Source organism: Mobula birostris, chromosome 30 (genome assembly GCF_030028105.1).
Source record: "Mobula birostris isolate sMobBir1 chromosome 30, sMobBir1.hap1, whole genome shotgun sequence".
Classification (NCBI taxonomy): domain Eukaryota; kingdom Metazoa; phylum Chordata; class Chondrichthyes; order Myliobatiformes; family Myliobatidae; genus Mobula; species Mobula birostris.
The window spans coordinates 6,112,326-6,127,041 of NC_092399.1; the positions used below are offsets into that span (position 1 = coordinate 6,112,326).

Sequence of the window (14,716 nt, forward strand, 5' to 3'; positions counted from 1 at the left end):
TTCCCACTGACAGCCTTGCCCTGCCTCCCCATAGCTCAAGCCACAAGGTCCGTCACAGTGTGGGACGTCTACAGCGTGTGTTCCCGGCACAAGGTGTATGGGACTCCCCAGACTTTCATCTCCATTGCATGAGACTCCCATGCAAGTGGAGCCATAAGTTACCAGCCACGTATTTATTTACTTGGAAATGAAGTGCAAAACAGGTTGTTTTCTTTTTGGCCCAACCAGCTGCATCACCCACCCAGCAACCCACCTGTTTACAATGATCATTTGGTAAGTTTTTGGACTGTGGGAGGAAACCGGAGCACCTGGAGGAAACCCACGTGGTTCACGGGGAGAGCGTACAAACTCCTTAGTGACACACCAGAACTGAACTTCCAAACTCCAGAGCACCCCAAGTTGTAATAGTATTGTGCTAACCGTAACGCGTGACATTCTGCGTGACGTTAGGACGGTTAGAAGGGCAGTTAGGACTTCATTTACTGCAGCATGGGAGAATGAAGGGAGATCTGGTAAAGGTGTACAAAATTATGAGTGGGATAGATAGAGTAAATGCAAACAGGCTTTTTTCCCACTGAGGTAGTGTGAGACTACGAGAGGCCATGGGTTGAGGATGAAAGATGAAATGTTTGAGGGGAATATGAGCAGGAGCCTCTTCACTCAGAGGCTGGTGAGAGTGTGGAACGTGTTGCCATTGGAAGTGGGAGATGAGGGCTCAATTTCAAAATACAAGAGAAATTTGGAGAGGTACATGGATGAGAGGGGTATGGGGGCTATGGTTCAGGTGCAGGTCAATGGGATTGGGCAAGATTATCATTTAGCATGGACTAGATGGGCTGAAGGACCTGTTTGAATTCTGCATTACTCTATGACTGTAAAAGTTAAGCAGGCTCTCACCAGTCATTTGAAACACCTTCTTCAATAGACGTATCTTAATTTTCATTAAAGAAATGATGTGATTTTGTTTGAATTGCTGTCCTCTGACACTCTTCTCCCCAGCTCTTTGACTGCTTCAAGAGTAGAATCACCAGGCTAATCTATCAAATCTGCTGAGCGATCTCCAAATGCCTTTATTAAGAGGAAGCAGGGATTTCTGTATCACAGGAAGGTCATATCATTTCTGTTTACGCCAGAGACCTCCTGGGAATAAGTCAGGAGAGGATTTAGATAACAAAGCCTAAAACATTTGCGCTGCAAGACAATCTTATTGCAGCAGGCACAGTCAATAAAGGGACACATTGGCACAATATTAAAATGTTTTTATTGCTGTGAAATTATAAATGGCTTGAAGCCAAAAGGCAACATATTATACAGAGAATGGGGAAATTTGAAGGTGTTCTGCTTCCTGTTCTATGACCTTCTACAACATCTTGTGGTTACCTGCCAATTATCTCTCTCTCCTTTTTGACAATGGTGGATTCGTGAGATTATTTACAGGATTTATGCCGGAGGGCAGGCTGTAAAAGGTAGAGTGGGCCAAGGAATGAGGAGCGGGCATCAGTCGGTGATCAGAGATTTAACGGACTCGTTTCAGTGGCCGAAGTTGAGAACACATTGGAGAATGAAGGTCAGCAGGACGGGACGGTCTCCACGGCGACGCACGAGCCGGTTGAAGATGGCTGCCCGGGGGCCATTGAGTTAACACATAGCTTTCTGCAAGGCGACTGGGAGCAGGGACAGAAGCAGGACCGTGGCAGTGGCTGGGATAAATACGGCAGCTCCATTTCCTTTTGGTTTATTCATAGCGCTTGTATTGTTTGATTGCTAAAGGAAAATAGAAAATGAGTCAACACAAAAACATTCTTTTTCTCTCTCATTTTTAAAAGCTTAACAGAGGCCATAGAAAAAAATTGCCCATTAAATGTTTTGTCTAAAAGCTATAATGTCAACACTTTAATTACAGAGGATTCCGGTTAATTGGGCCATTGGTTAATCAGGACAGCCACTTATTTGGGACAACTCTTAAAGAACAAAAACTAATCAAGAAAATAGGCAGGATTTCCTTTGTTTCCTGTGACACTATGCTGCTTAATTGGGGCAGGAGGCTGTTGCCGAACAGTTTCTAACTAGCGTCAGTCTCAAACACTTGTGTGGCCATTAGCCACTACACCATGATTACAGCAAATTTTTTTTGAATATAATCAGAAGCACATGTCTGTATTAAAAAGCTGGGATTTTTGTCATTGCGAATTGGTGAGGAATAAGCAGTAAGACAATTCAGAACTGCTTTGTTTATTGCGGTTTCAAGCATTCAGGCTTGGAGATGGCAGAAACGCCCGGGGGTGAAAATGAAAAGGTTTCACTACTTCCACAAGTTAGGAATTACAAGGAATTTGAAGGTATCAACAATCATCTTGAATGTTACAATGAAAATGAAGATTTGTAGGGTGGCAAATGTCAAAACAATTGTATGAAGGCAGTCCATTATCTGCGTTGATTTTGTTCTGTTACAGTCAATCAAAAGAACACAGCAGTGTACACTGATCAAATTCCTCCAACGATAACAATTAGGAGTGACAGTTTTATAGTACTGTAGTAGTATCGGTAGTGTTCTGATTTGTTCTTTATTTTGTTTAAATACATAACCTGTTAATTAGCTAAACCGTAGTTTGTTTTTTTTATGCCTTTTTAACTATTTCCATGAAACTTCAGCTACTGTGTGTGGCACAACTGCTTAATTGGGCCAAAACATACCGGTCCCAATTAACCAGAATCCATTGCATCATAACCGCACTATGTAACAAATATGACAGGGACTGACAGTGGGCAAGGTAGCCAGAAAGGAAACTTAGCCGCCCCATCACTGAGGACCCACAACTCAGGACCTCAGGGTCTTATTGCTACCATCAGAGGCAGGAACAGGAGCCTGAAGACAGACCCACGATCTTCCCCTCCACCATCAGATTTCCGAATGCACAATGAGCTCATGAACACTATCTCCCTATTTTTGCTCTCTTTTGACACTACTTATTTAATTTATTATTTTTTAACTATATATTTCTTATAGTTTATAGTATATTTTATGCATTGCATTGTACTGCAGCCATAAAACAACACATTTCACAACATCTCAGTGATAATTAACCTGATTCTGATTGTGAGAGCTTCTCTTGATCTCATAGTCATAGTCATAGTCATACTTTATTGATCCCGGGGGAAATTGCACCATAAATAATTAAATAGTAATAAAACCATAAATAGTTAAATAGTAATATGTAAATTATGCCAGGAAATAAGTCCAGGACCAGCCTATTGGCTCAGGGTGTCTGACCCTCCAAGGGAGGAGTTGTAAGGTTTGATGGCCACAGACAGGAATGACTTCCTATGATGCTCTGTGTTGCATCTCGGTGGAATGAGTCTCCGGCTGAATGTACTCCTGTGCCCAACCGGTCCATTATGTAGTGGGTGGGAGACATTGTCCAAGATGGCATGCAACTTGGACAGCATCCTCTTTTCAGACACCACCGTCAGAGAGCGAAGGTTGGGACTGAAGGACGGACGGACACCTTGGATGTCATGGCTGTGGAAGCAGATCCAAGTGAGAGAACTTCAGGGAGACAAGAGGAGTCTGTTCCCGGTGGAAGTCATCAATAGCCCGTAACAGTGACCCTGCAGCATGCGAATTTGAGGCAGTGGATGAAGTGTAAGCGACTCATTTGGACGATACTCTGTAATGAGCTCTCTGGGCCTGTGCAGGGAGCTGGAGAGCGATTTGCTTCTAGGTTTCTAGAGCTTCTTAATCAGTTAGCTGTTGTTTTACCGTATTGTTAATTGCTTAAACTTGTTAAGTTTATTTTAATGGACTGGAACTTCCGAGTCACCTGTACTATTCAAACGGATGTTCCTTGGCGCTTCTCACGGGGTCCTGGCTTAGGAGAATGTTTCATTTTGCAGTAATGCTCGGTCGAATCCCCATATAAACTCTGCTTGCCGTCTTTACAGAGCCGCCTGTACTTGGGTTCCACTACGGCCAGTGCACACCGTGACATAGGCAGGGCAGGTTTAAGTATTAATCACCTCATTGAGTTCCTCTGTCTAACCTCTAACTGAAACAAGCTCATTCCTGGCTTGCTAGTAAAGGCTCTTGTACCTAAATACGGGAGCCCACACAAGGAAGTGACTCATCCCCGCAGTTCTCCCTTCTGTTTCCCGTTTGACTCAGTTCTCCCTTCCTTACAATGTGGGAAGTGAGAGCCTGCAGTCAGGTATCGGTCTGAATGGGAGGTGCCGCCGGTGGGAGCGATGTTTGCGGCCAAGAGAATGGCCAGCTAAGAGGTGAGCAAGAGATTCTGCAGATGCTGCAAGTCCGGTTAACACAGACACAGGCACACAGAAACACTCAGAGACACAGACACACTCACACACACACAGACTCACAGACACAGACACTCACACATACATACACAGACAGACACACACAGACACACAGACACTCACACACACACATTCTCACACACATACACACACAGAGACACACACACACACTCACGCGCACACACACATACACACACACAGAGAGACACAGACAGACACACACACACACACACACACAAAATGCTGGAGGAGCACAGCAGGTCAGGCAGCTTCTATGGAGGTGAATCAACAGTTGATGTTTCGAGCCGAGACCCGTCACAGGACTGGGAAGGACGGAGGAAAGACGCCAGAATAGGGTGGTGGTAGATGAGGAAGGACAACAATCGAGATGGTGATGGGTGAAGCGGGGTCGGGGGAAGGTAGGTGGGTGGATGATACGAGAAGCTGTTACAGTACAGTACAATAGTCTTAGCTGTAAATATATAGCTATATGATCAGGTCCTGAAGACCATCGCTGAAGCCGTCAGCGCAGGAGTTGAGTGGGCGAAGCGGTCCCGACCCTCCAAGCAGACCATTGCCTTTGTCAGAGCTGGGGAGCAGCCAATACCTGCCAAAAGAACATCTGCAGGCATTCTGACCTCTGCAAGGGACTGGCAGCTGTTGGTGGACCTCGAAGGGCAGCTGAAGTTCCCCAACCATATCGCAGCCACCACCCTGCGACCAGACATTGTCCTATTGTCTGAGTCTACTTAGCAAGTGGTGCTGCTGGAGCTGACAGTCCCATGGGAAGATAGCTTGGAAGAAGCCTTTGAAAGGAAGCTCTCCAAGTACGCAAGACTGGTCAGCAACTGTCAGCAGGCTGGATGGAGAGCGAGGTGTCTCCCAGTGGAGGTTGGTTGTAGGGGATTTGCAGCCTGTTCCTTAGTTAGAACCTTCAGCATTTTGGGCATCGAGGGAGAGAGGAAGAGGAGAGCCATTCCGCAGTACCACCGATGCGGCAGAGAGGGCCTCAAGATGGCTGCGGCTCAAAAGAAGGGAGGCACGGAGTCATAAGTAGCTAGCCATCTGGACAGAAGCTGGGGTCTGATCAGCCCTGGCTGGGTCACCTGGAGGTGGTTGTATGATGTTGAAAGACCTGAAACACCGATGATTCCAGGAACGTCACTGGAGATGTGTCCAGAAGCATCAATAGATGTATGTACACAGCTGCACCAATCTTAACAAAATTTAATACCCACAGATACTGGATATTGGTGTTTCAAAGACTGCACCAGGGTTGAACTCCGAATGCTGACACCCCAAACTGTAACCAGGTCGTGCTAACTGCTACGTCACTGCGCCGTCCTAAACTGTTGACTCTGATTTTGCTGCAGAATTAAATGCCATTATTTCACTTTTGAGTTAAAGCTCTCTATATAAGCTGGCCATCTCCCCACTTTGGAAAAACATTACCATGTATCTGTTTCACCAAGTCAGGGAGGGGAGAGGGGGGAGTGGTATTGGGAGACAATGGCCAGTGGGTGATACACACCTGGCTTCATCTGCCCATCCTCTCCTTCCTCACCCAGTTCCACCTATCACCCGCCAACTTCTACCTCACCCCGCCCTCTCACCTTTTAATCTTGGCTACCTCCCCTCTATAGTCTCAATCCTGATACAGGGTCCCAGTTCAAAACCTCAAATATCCCTTCACCTTCCAGAAGCCACCGAGTTCCTCCAGCAGTTTGCCTTCCTTGCTGTAGATTCCAGTTGGATCTCCTTTGTTGGCATCAAGGGGTATCTGTATATCTAGATGAAGTGGGACGTTAACTCACCAATCATTACTCATTGATGCCCACTTCAATAGATTAATGAAGGCAGTTAGAGAAAGGAAACAAGAAAGATGCAGGAGTTATGAAATCCAGATCAGAACAATGAAACCCAACTTGAAGGTGGAAGGGAGTTATTTCATCTTCTACCTGGCCACATTGCTGGCTTCAAAACGCCATCAAATTCGAAAAATTCAAGTGACTCACTTTCTGCTTCTAACACAAATCAACATTCTGCTGGAAGTTTATCAGACTGTAATGCTAATTCAAGATTTTACTCTGTCTTTTATGGACATTGTCTGGTCTGCAAAACATTTAAAATGTTCCCCTTTGGGTTCCAGCTCTCTCCAATGGCTCTGACCCGCATTTTACTACTTTTACATTCCTTTTTTTTCCATCTCTCTCTCTCTTAACGGCCTTCATTAATCTATCCATCCAAACAGGATGGCTTTGCAACTAGAGGTCATGGGTTAATAGTGAAAGGTGAAAAGTTTAAGGGCAGCATGAGGGGAAACTTCTTCAGTCAGAGGGTGGTGAGAGTGTGGAATGAGCTGCCAGCACAAATCGTGGATGCGAGCTTGATTTCAACAGTTAGGAGAAGTTTGGATAGGCACATGGATGGTGGGGGCATGGTCCTGATGGAGCAGGCAGTTTAAATGGCTCAGCATGGACTAGATGGGCCAAAGGGCCTGCTTCTGTGCTGTACTTTTCTAGGACTATGAGCAAGCCAATAAGGCAATCCTGGCCTTGCCTTTACAGAGATACTTTCCTTGTCCTACTATTCCTTGCCTACCCTCTCTGCAACTTAAAACTAACTTTCTTTCACATTGTCCAGTTCGGTCCTGAAATGATTCCTGTTGCTACAAATACCACCTGAACTGCTGAGTGCTTCCAGAATTATCTGCTTTTATCGCTAAGCACCTTAATATTTTTATTACCCTAACTTGGCCAAGGAATAGCATAAAGTGAGATAGCATTATCTCACAATCATCATCATCTTTATGTGCCATGTCATATAATGTAGGTGATCATGGTCTCATGGCCATGATTTGGGCATCTCCAAATTTGCGGATGACACGAAGCTGGGCGGCAGTGTTAGCTGTGAGGAGGATGCTAAGAGGATGCAGGGTGACTTGAATAGGTTAGGTGAGTGGGCAAATTCATGGCAGATGCAATTTAATGTGGATAAATGTGAGGTTATCCACTTTGGTGGCAAGAACAGGAAAACAGATTATTATCTGAATGGTGGCCGATTAGGAAAAGGGGAGGTGCAACGAGACCTGGGTGTCATTATACACCAGTCATTGAAAGTGGGCATGCAGGTACAGCAGGCGGTGAAAAAGGTGAATGATATGCTGGCATTCATAGCAAGAGGATTCGAGTACAGGAGCAGGGAGGTACTACTGCAGTTATACAAGGCCTTGGTGAGACCACACCTAGAGTATTGTGTGCAGTTTTGGTCCCCTAATCTGAGGAAAGACATTCTTGCCATAGAGGGAGTACAAAGAAGGTTCACCAGATTGATTCCTGGGATGGCAGGACTTTCATATGATGAAAGACTAGATCGACTAGGCTTACACTCTCTGAAATTTAGAAGATTGGGGGGGGGATCTGATTGAAACGTATAAAATTCTAAAGGGATTGGACAGGCTAGATGCAGGAAGATTGTTCCCGATGTTGGGGAAGTCCAGAATGAGGGGTCACAGTTTGAGGATAAAGGGGAAGCCTTTTAGGACCGAGATGAGGAAAAACTTCTTCACACGGAGAGTGGTGTATCTGTGGAATTCTCTGCCACAGGAAACAGTTGAGGCCAGTTCATTGGCTATATTTAAGAGGGAGTTAGATAAGGCCCTTGTGACTAAAGGGATCGGGGGTATGGAGAGAAGGCAGGTACTGGGTTCTGAGTTGGATGATTAGCCATGATCGTACTGAATGGTGGTGCAGGCTCGAAGGGCCGAATGGCCTACTGCACCTATTTTCTATGTTTCTATGTTTCTATGATTGTTCTTGGCAAAATTTTCAACAGAAGTGGCTTACAAGATGGGCAACCCCAGCCAATACAATACTATTCAGAGATTGTCTGCCTGGCATCAGGGATCACATAACCAGGATGTGATACGCACCAGCTGCCCATGTGACCACCTACCACCTGCTCCCATGACTTCATGTGACCCTAATCAGGGTGGGAAGGGGTGGTTAAGCAGGTGTTACTCCTTGCCCAAAGGTGACCTACAGGCCAGTGGAGGGAAGGAGTGCCTTACACCTCCTTTGGTAGAGACGTATCTCCACCCTGCCACCCATATCTCTCACTCTGCTACTCCTTGGCCAAGCTAAGGTAATAACTATGTATTAAATGGTGGTGACTACTCCCTTGCTATCTTCTTGAGAAGATGTCGACTATCATTTTAGAGTCATAGAGCACTCAGAAAAGAAGCAGACTCTTTGGTCCATCTAACCGTGCCAAACTGTTATTCTGCCTAGTCCCATCGACCCATACCTGTACCATTGCCATCAATACCCCTGCCATCTATGTACTGATCCAATCTTCTCCTCAATGTTGCTATCAAAACTGCATCCACTACTTCCATGGTTCTGCACTCACACCACCTACTGAGTGAAGAAGTTACCCTCAAATATTTCATCTTTCACCCTTAACCTATGACCTTGAGTTCTAGTCTCTCCCAACCTCAGAGGTAAAAGCCTGCTTGCATTTAGCCTGAAGGGTCTCAGCCCAAAATGTCAACCCGTCCTGCCAGAGGGTTTCGGCCCAAAACGTCGCCTGTACTTTTTTTCTATGAACGCTGCCTTGCCTGCTAAGTTCCTCCAGCATTCTCTGTGTGTTGCCTGTCCTATTCAACACTTCTCTATAAATCAGATCCTCAAGGAGAATATGCAACCCCCACACAGAGACACCAACCGAGGCCAGTTTGAAGCAGGGTTTCTGGTGTTATGAGGTGGCAGCTTGATAACACTCATAGATCATAAGGCCATAAGATATAGGGGCAGAATTAGGCCATTTGGCCCATTGAGACTTCCACCATTTCATCATGGCTGATCCAATTTTCCTCCCAGCCACAGTCTCCTGCCTTCTCCCCATATTCCTTCATACCCTGAAAAATCAAAAATCTATCAACCTCTGCCTTAAATATACATAAAAACTTGGCCTCCACAGCTGCCTATGGCAAAGAAGTCCACAGATTCACCACTCTCTGGCTAACTGATTCTCCTTTGTCTTGGCCCGAAATGTCAACTGTACCTCTTCCTATAGATGCTGCCTGGCCTGCTGCGTTCACCAACAACTTTTATGTGTGTTGCAAAACACTTATTCAGTTCGTCCGCTATTTCCTTGTCCCCCATTACTACCTTTCCAGCATTCTGATGTCCACTCTCGCCTCTCTTTTACACTCTATTTATCTGAAGAAACTTTTGGTATCCTCTTTAATATTATTTGCTAGCTTACTTTCATATTCCATATTTACCTTAATGACTTTTTAATTTACTTTCTGTTGGTTTTTAAAAGCTTCCCCATCCTCTAACTTTCCACAAATTTTGGCTCTATTATATGCCCTCTCTTTGGCTTTTATGTTGGCTTTGACTTCCCTTGTTAGCCACGGTGATGTCATATTCCCTTTCGAATACTTCTTCCTCTTTTGGATGTATATATCTGAATTCTTCCAGAAATTCCAGCCATTGCTGCTATGCCGTCATCCCTGTGTTCTTTTCTAATCAATTCTGGCCAATTCCCTTTTCCTGCCTCTGTAATTCCCTTTACTCCACTGTAATGGTAATACACCTGACTTAAGCTTCTCCTTCTCAAATTTCAGGATGATCACTTGTCCGTAAGGGTTTTTTTACTTTAATCATTTCTGGTTCATTACACAACATCCAATCCTGAATAGCAGATCTTCCAGTGGGCTCACCATGAACTACTCCTAAAAAGCCATCTTGTAGGTAGTCTAGCAATTGCCCCTCCTGTCGTACAGCACTAACCTTTTGGCATTGCAATTTGTAGGCCACACCCTTACTACTGTTTGGGGGTGTGTATACAACTCCCATCAGGGTCTTTTTACCCTTGCAGTTTCTTAGCTCTATCCACAATGATTCAACACCTTCCGACCCTATCTCACCTCTTTCGCTCAAACAACAAGTGGAGTGAATAGCTGAATTTAGAATGTTCCAGAACTGCCATGCTTTAAGGAGAATCACTGTGAGGCAGAAAGATCACAGATGCCATCATTCACTTGGCAACTCTTCCAAGTCCTCCTTTCCCTCCTACTTTCAACGTCGGGGCATTGGAGTTCACAGTTCAGCTTCAGCGTCCTCTGTAAGGGATCTCTGTACGTCCTTCCCATGGAATGAGTAGGTTTCCCCCAGGTGCTCTGGTCTCCTCTCACAATCCAAAGATGTATGGGGTAAGTTAAGTGGCCATTGTAAATTGTCCTGTAATTAGGCTAGGGTTAAACTGGGGTTTGTCAGGGGTTTGCCAGGCTGGCGTGGCTCAAAGGGCCTGTTCCGAGCTGTATATCTAAATAAATAGATGGATGGATGGATGGATAGAGAGATAGAAAGATAGAGAAAGAGAGAGATAATATCTTCCTTATGGAATTTCCTTCTCTCATCACCAACCGTGGCAACGTCTGCACTTTGAGACAGCGAGCCCTCAATCTTTGGTCTCAAGCTGATGTCAGTCCTGGAATTTCAAATTGTGCAGATTTGCATACAGTGGCATGTAAAAGTTTGGGCACCCTGGTCAAAATTTCTGTTACTGTGAATAGTTAAGTGAGTAGAAGATGAACTGATCTCCAAAAGTCATAAAGTTAAAGATGAAACATTCTTTTCAACATTTTAAGCAAGATTAGTGTATTATTTTTGTTTTGTACAATTTTAGAGTGGGGGAAAAAAGGAAAGGAGCATCATGCAAAAGTTTGGGCACCCCAAGAGATTTGAGCTCTCAGATAACTTTTACCAAGGTCTCAGACCTTAATTAGCTTGTTAGGTCAATGGCTTGTTCACTGTCATCGTTAGGAAAGGCCAGGTGATACAAATTTCAAAGCTTTACAAATACCCTGACTCCTCAAACCTTGTTCCATCAATCAACAGCCATGGGCTTCTCTAAGCAGCTGCCTAGCACTCTGAAAATTAAAATAAATGATGCCCACAAAGCAGGAGAAGGCTATAGGAAGATAGCAAAGCGTTTTCAGGTAGCCCTTTCCTCAGTTCATAACGTAATTAAGAAATGGCAGTTAACAGGAACGGTGGAGGTCAAGTTGAGGTCTGGAAGACCAAGAAAACTTTCCCAGAGAACTGCTCGTAGGATTGCTAGAAAGGCAAATCAAAACCCCCGTTTGACTGCAAAAAACCTTCAGGAAGATTTAGCAGACACTGGAGTGGTGGTGCACTGTTCTACTGTGCAGCGACACCTACATAAATATAACCTTCATGGAAGAGTCATCAGAAGAAAACTTTTCCTGCGTCCTCACCTCAAAATTCAGCGTCAGAAGTTTGCAAAGGAACATCTAAACAAGCCTGATGCATTTTGGAAAGAAGTCCTGTGGACTGATAAAGTTAAAATAGAACTTTTTGGCCGCAATGAGCAAAGGTATGTTTGGAGAAAAAAGGGTGCAGAATTTCATGAAAAGAACCCCTCTCCAACTGTTAAGCATGGGGTATGGATCGATCATGCTTTGGGCTTGTGTTGCAGCCAGTGGCACGGGGAACATTTCACTGGTAGAGGGAAGAATAAATTCAAATAAGTACCGGCAAATTCTGGAAGCAAACATCACACTGTCTGTAAAAAAACTGGTGAAAAGAGGATGGCTTCTACAACAAGATAATGATCCTAAACACACTTCAAAATCCACAATGGACGACCTCAAGGGGTGCAAGCTGAAGGTTTTGCCGTGGCCCTCACAGTCCCCGACCTAAACATCATCAAGAATCTGTGGATAGATCTCAAAAGAGCAGTGCTTGCAAGACGGCCCAACAATCTCACAGAACTAGAAGCCTTTTGCAAGGAAGAATGGGTGAAAATCCCCCAAACAAGAATTGAAAGACTCTTAGCTGGCTACAGAAAGTGTTTACAAGCTGTGATACTTGCCAAAGGAGGTGTTACTAAGTACTAACTGTGCAGGGTGCCCAAACTTTTGTTTCGGGCCCTTTTCCTTTTTTGTTATTTTGAAACTGTAAAAGATGGAAATAAAAGTAATCTTGCTTAAAAAATTAGAGAAATGTGTCATCTTTAACTTTATGCCTTTTGGAAATCAGGTCATCATTTACTCGCTTAGCTATTCACAGTAACAGAAATTTTGACCGGGGGTGCCCAAACTTTTGCATGCCACTGTATATGTATGCGTGCTTAACCTCCGTTCTTGTTTCCCTGTGGGAAACGAGAGGGGGAGAGAGAGATGGATAACAATGGTGAGGGTGTGGAGTGTGGCGTGTAAGAATACTATTTAATCTTATTTCTGTGCACCTGCAGTCAGATTAACTTGACACAAGCCCCCAAATTCACAGATGACAAAGTACATACACTTGAGAAATGTACGACTATATTTTTACGTCAGCGTTGAAGAGGTGGTTTTATCCCGAGAAGAAATGTTTATTAAGCTTGCATTGTGCGGGGAATCAATCACATCCAGGAATTTCGAGCTATCAAACATGAAAATAAAGAAAAGGAATTGAAAATGCTGAAAATCTGCCATAAAAACCAAAACTGCAGGAAACACTGAGCAAACCAGGCAGCATCTGTTGAGAGATAAAGATATTTCAACTCGAAGACCCACATCAGAACCTGAAAAAGAGTCAAACCAAGTTAGTTTTAAACACAAGAGATTCTGCAGCGACTGGAAATCCAAAGTGACACAAGATGCTGGAGGAACTCAGTAGGTTAGGCAGAGTCTTTGGAGAGAAATAACTTCGCAAACCCGGCTGCGAAAGGAGAGGGTTGGGGCATGGGATTAAAAACCCCGTCCCGTAAAAACCCAGTGCTACAGAAAAGCTAACAGAAGCTCCAAAGACCTCGTCGAAGATGGTCTACACCTGGGGACAACTTGAAAGACTGACCCGGGGCAGAAGACAGAAGAAGAGCTAAAACTGACGACAAAGAATTAGTTCGAAAACTTCTAAATCCAACGCAATGACCATCTCTTTTGAAATACTTTCAAAAAAGTAGTCCAGGAAACAGGTGCATCAGACCGACCGAAATCTGTTATCCAATAGTCGCCCTGAGTTCATCCTCCTTTTTTTTGGTTCAGCGACTAGTTTTTTAAAAAAAATCCACTTAAAGCGCAAAATAGAAATAGTGTCAGAATTATTTTCAGAGAACCAAACTGTTCGGAAACAGGAAAGAGGTTTTCAGTCGACAGAGAGGTGCAACTGTCGATGCGGTATCCGGGGGGATTGTATTCTTTTTTTAAAAAAAGAAAGCTTTCTCTCCTGTCGGCGAGGTAGGAGCGTAGTGAAAGAACGCATATTAAACGTTATTTATTAAGCGAATACATATAATGAAACAAAATCATGCACTCGCATGGACCATTACGTGAAAAGTCTGCAGATGCTGGAAATCCAAAGCAACGCACTCAAAATGCTGAAAGAACTCAGCAGTACGGCAGCATCTATGGAAAAAAGTCAACCGTCTGTTCAGACTAAGTTCTCTTGCGTACTTGGGTGAACCTGGAATCACGTACTTGGGTGAACTGTCTCAGGAATCTCACCACGGGCTAAAATCTAAAGTAAATTTCAATCATATTACGACCTGTCTTTTTTTTTCAGGGCCACGTTTTATCTCACGATTCAATGTATTTCGTCCTTTACTATCCCGTCCAGACTTAGTAAAAACCTAACTGCAGGCTATTAAATCAAATCGGCATCATCTCAATCCTATGAAAACATTGTTATGTTCAGTTGGAGAGATTAACAGTACCTGCGTGGTTCCTTGACTTTTCCCCCCCGCACTCATATGAGCCAGCAGGCAGCAAACGAGGAGACCAATCAAGATTTTCTTCATCGTGGCGACCTGCTGCTCCAACTCGCTGACCCGAAAAGCAAAAGAACCAGAATATGCGGTTCTTTATCTCAGAGCTGAGCTCGGAAGAAATCAGACAGCCAATGAAAACGACTTTATTGGCGGAGGAAGGGAGGGGTGAGGGCAGGGGTTTGAGGGTGTGAATCTAGAGAAGCTTAAACTTGTAAGCCATTAAAGAACCTGATAAACTCATGCATTTTCAAATTAAAAGCTTTTCTAGTGGCATTGCAAACACTGATATTGACCGGGTGTAGATTTGATTCCGTTTCTGTGAACCAAAGCGGAATGAATCGGCCTCACGCAGCATTGCCTCTAAATCCAGAGTTGAAGTTATCGTTTAACTTTATAAAGACTTTTAAAACTACTTTAAAACCGATTTCATATTTTAAAATAACATAGGGGGGTTAATAGGAGCCTAATCAGACTGTCAACAGGACAAATACATTAAATATTTCAGCTACTGAGTAATTTCTCTAAAAATGTGGTCTGAATTAGGACAGTTGACCAATAGCTTGGTTAAAAAAAAAAGCTTCAACGGTTATTTAACAGGTAGAGGGGGAATCAGGGATTG

At 44.1% G+C, this 14,716-nt stretch overlaps 1 long non-coding RNA gene across 1 annotated transcript; it reads right to left on the bottom strand.

Annotated features, from left to right (window-relative positions):
* Positions 1-1,244: 1,244 nt before the first annotated feature.
* LOC140190645 (uncharacterized) lies at positions 1,245-14,257 on the bottom strand. Its single transcript, XR_011883663.1, has 2 exons — positions 14,044-14,257; positions 1,245-1,764 (listed from the first exon to the last, which is right to left on the bottom strand). It is a non-coding gene; the product is annotated as an uncharacterized lncRNA (long non-coding RNA).
* Between the last annotated feature and the right edge of the window lie 459 nt (positions 14,258-14,716).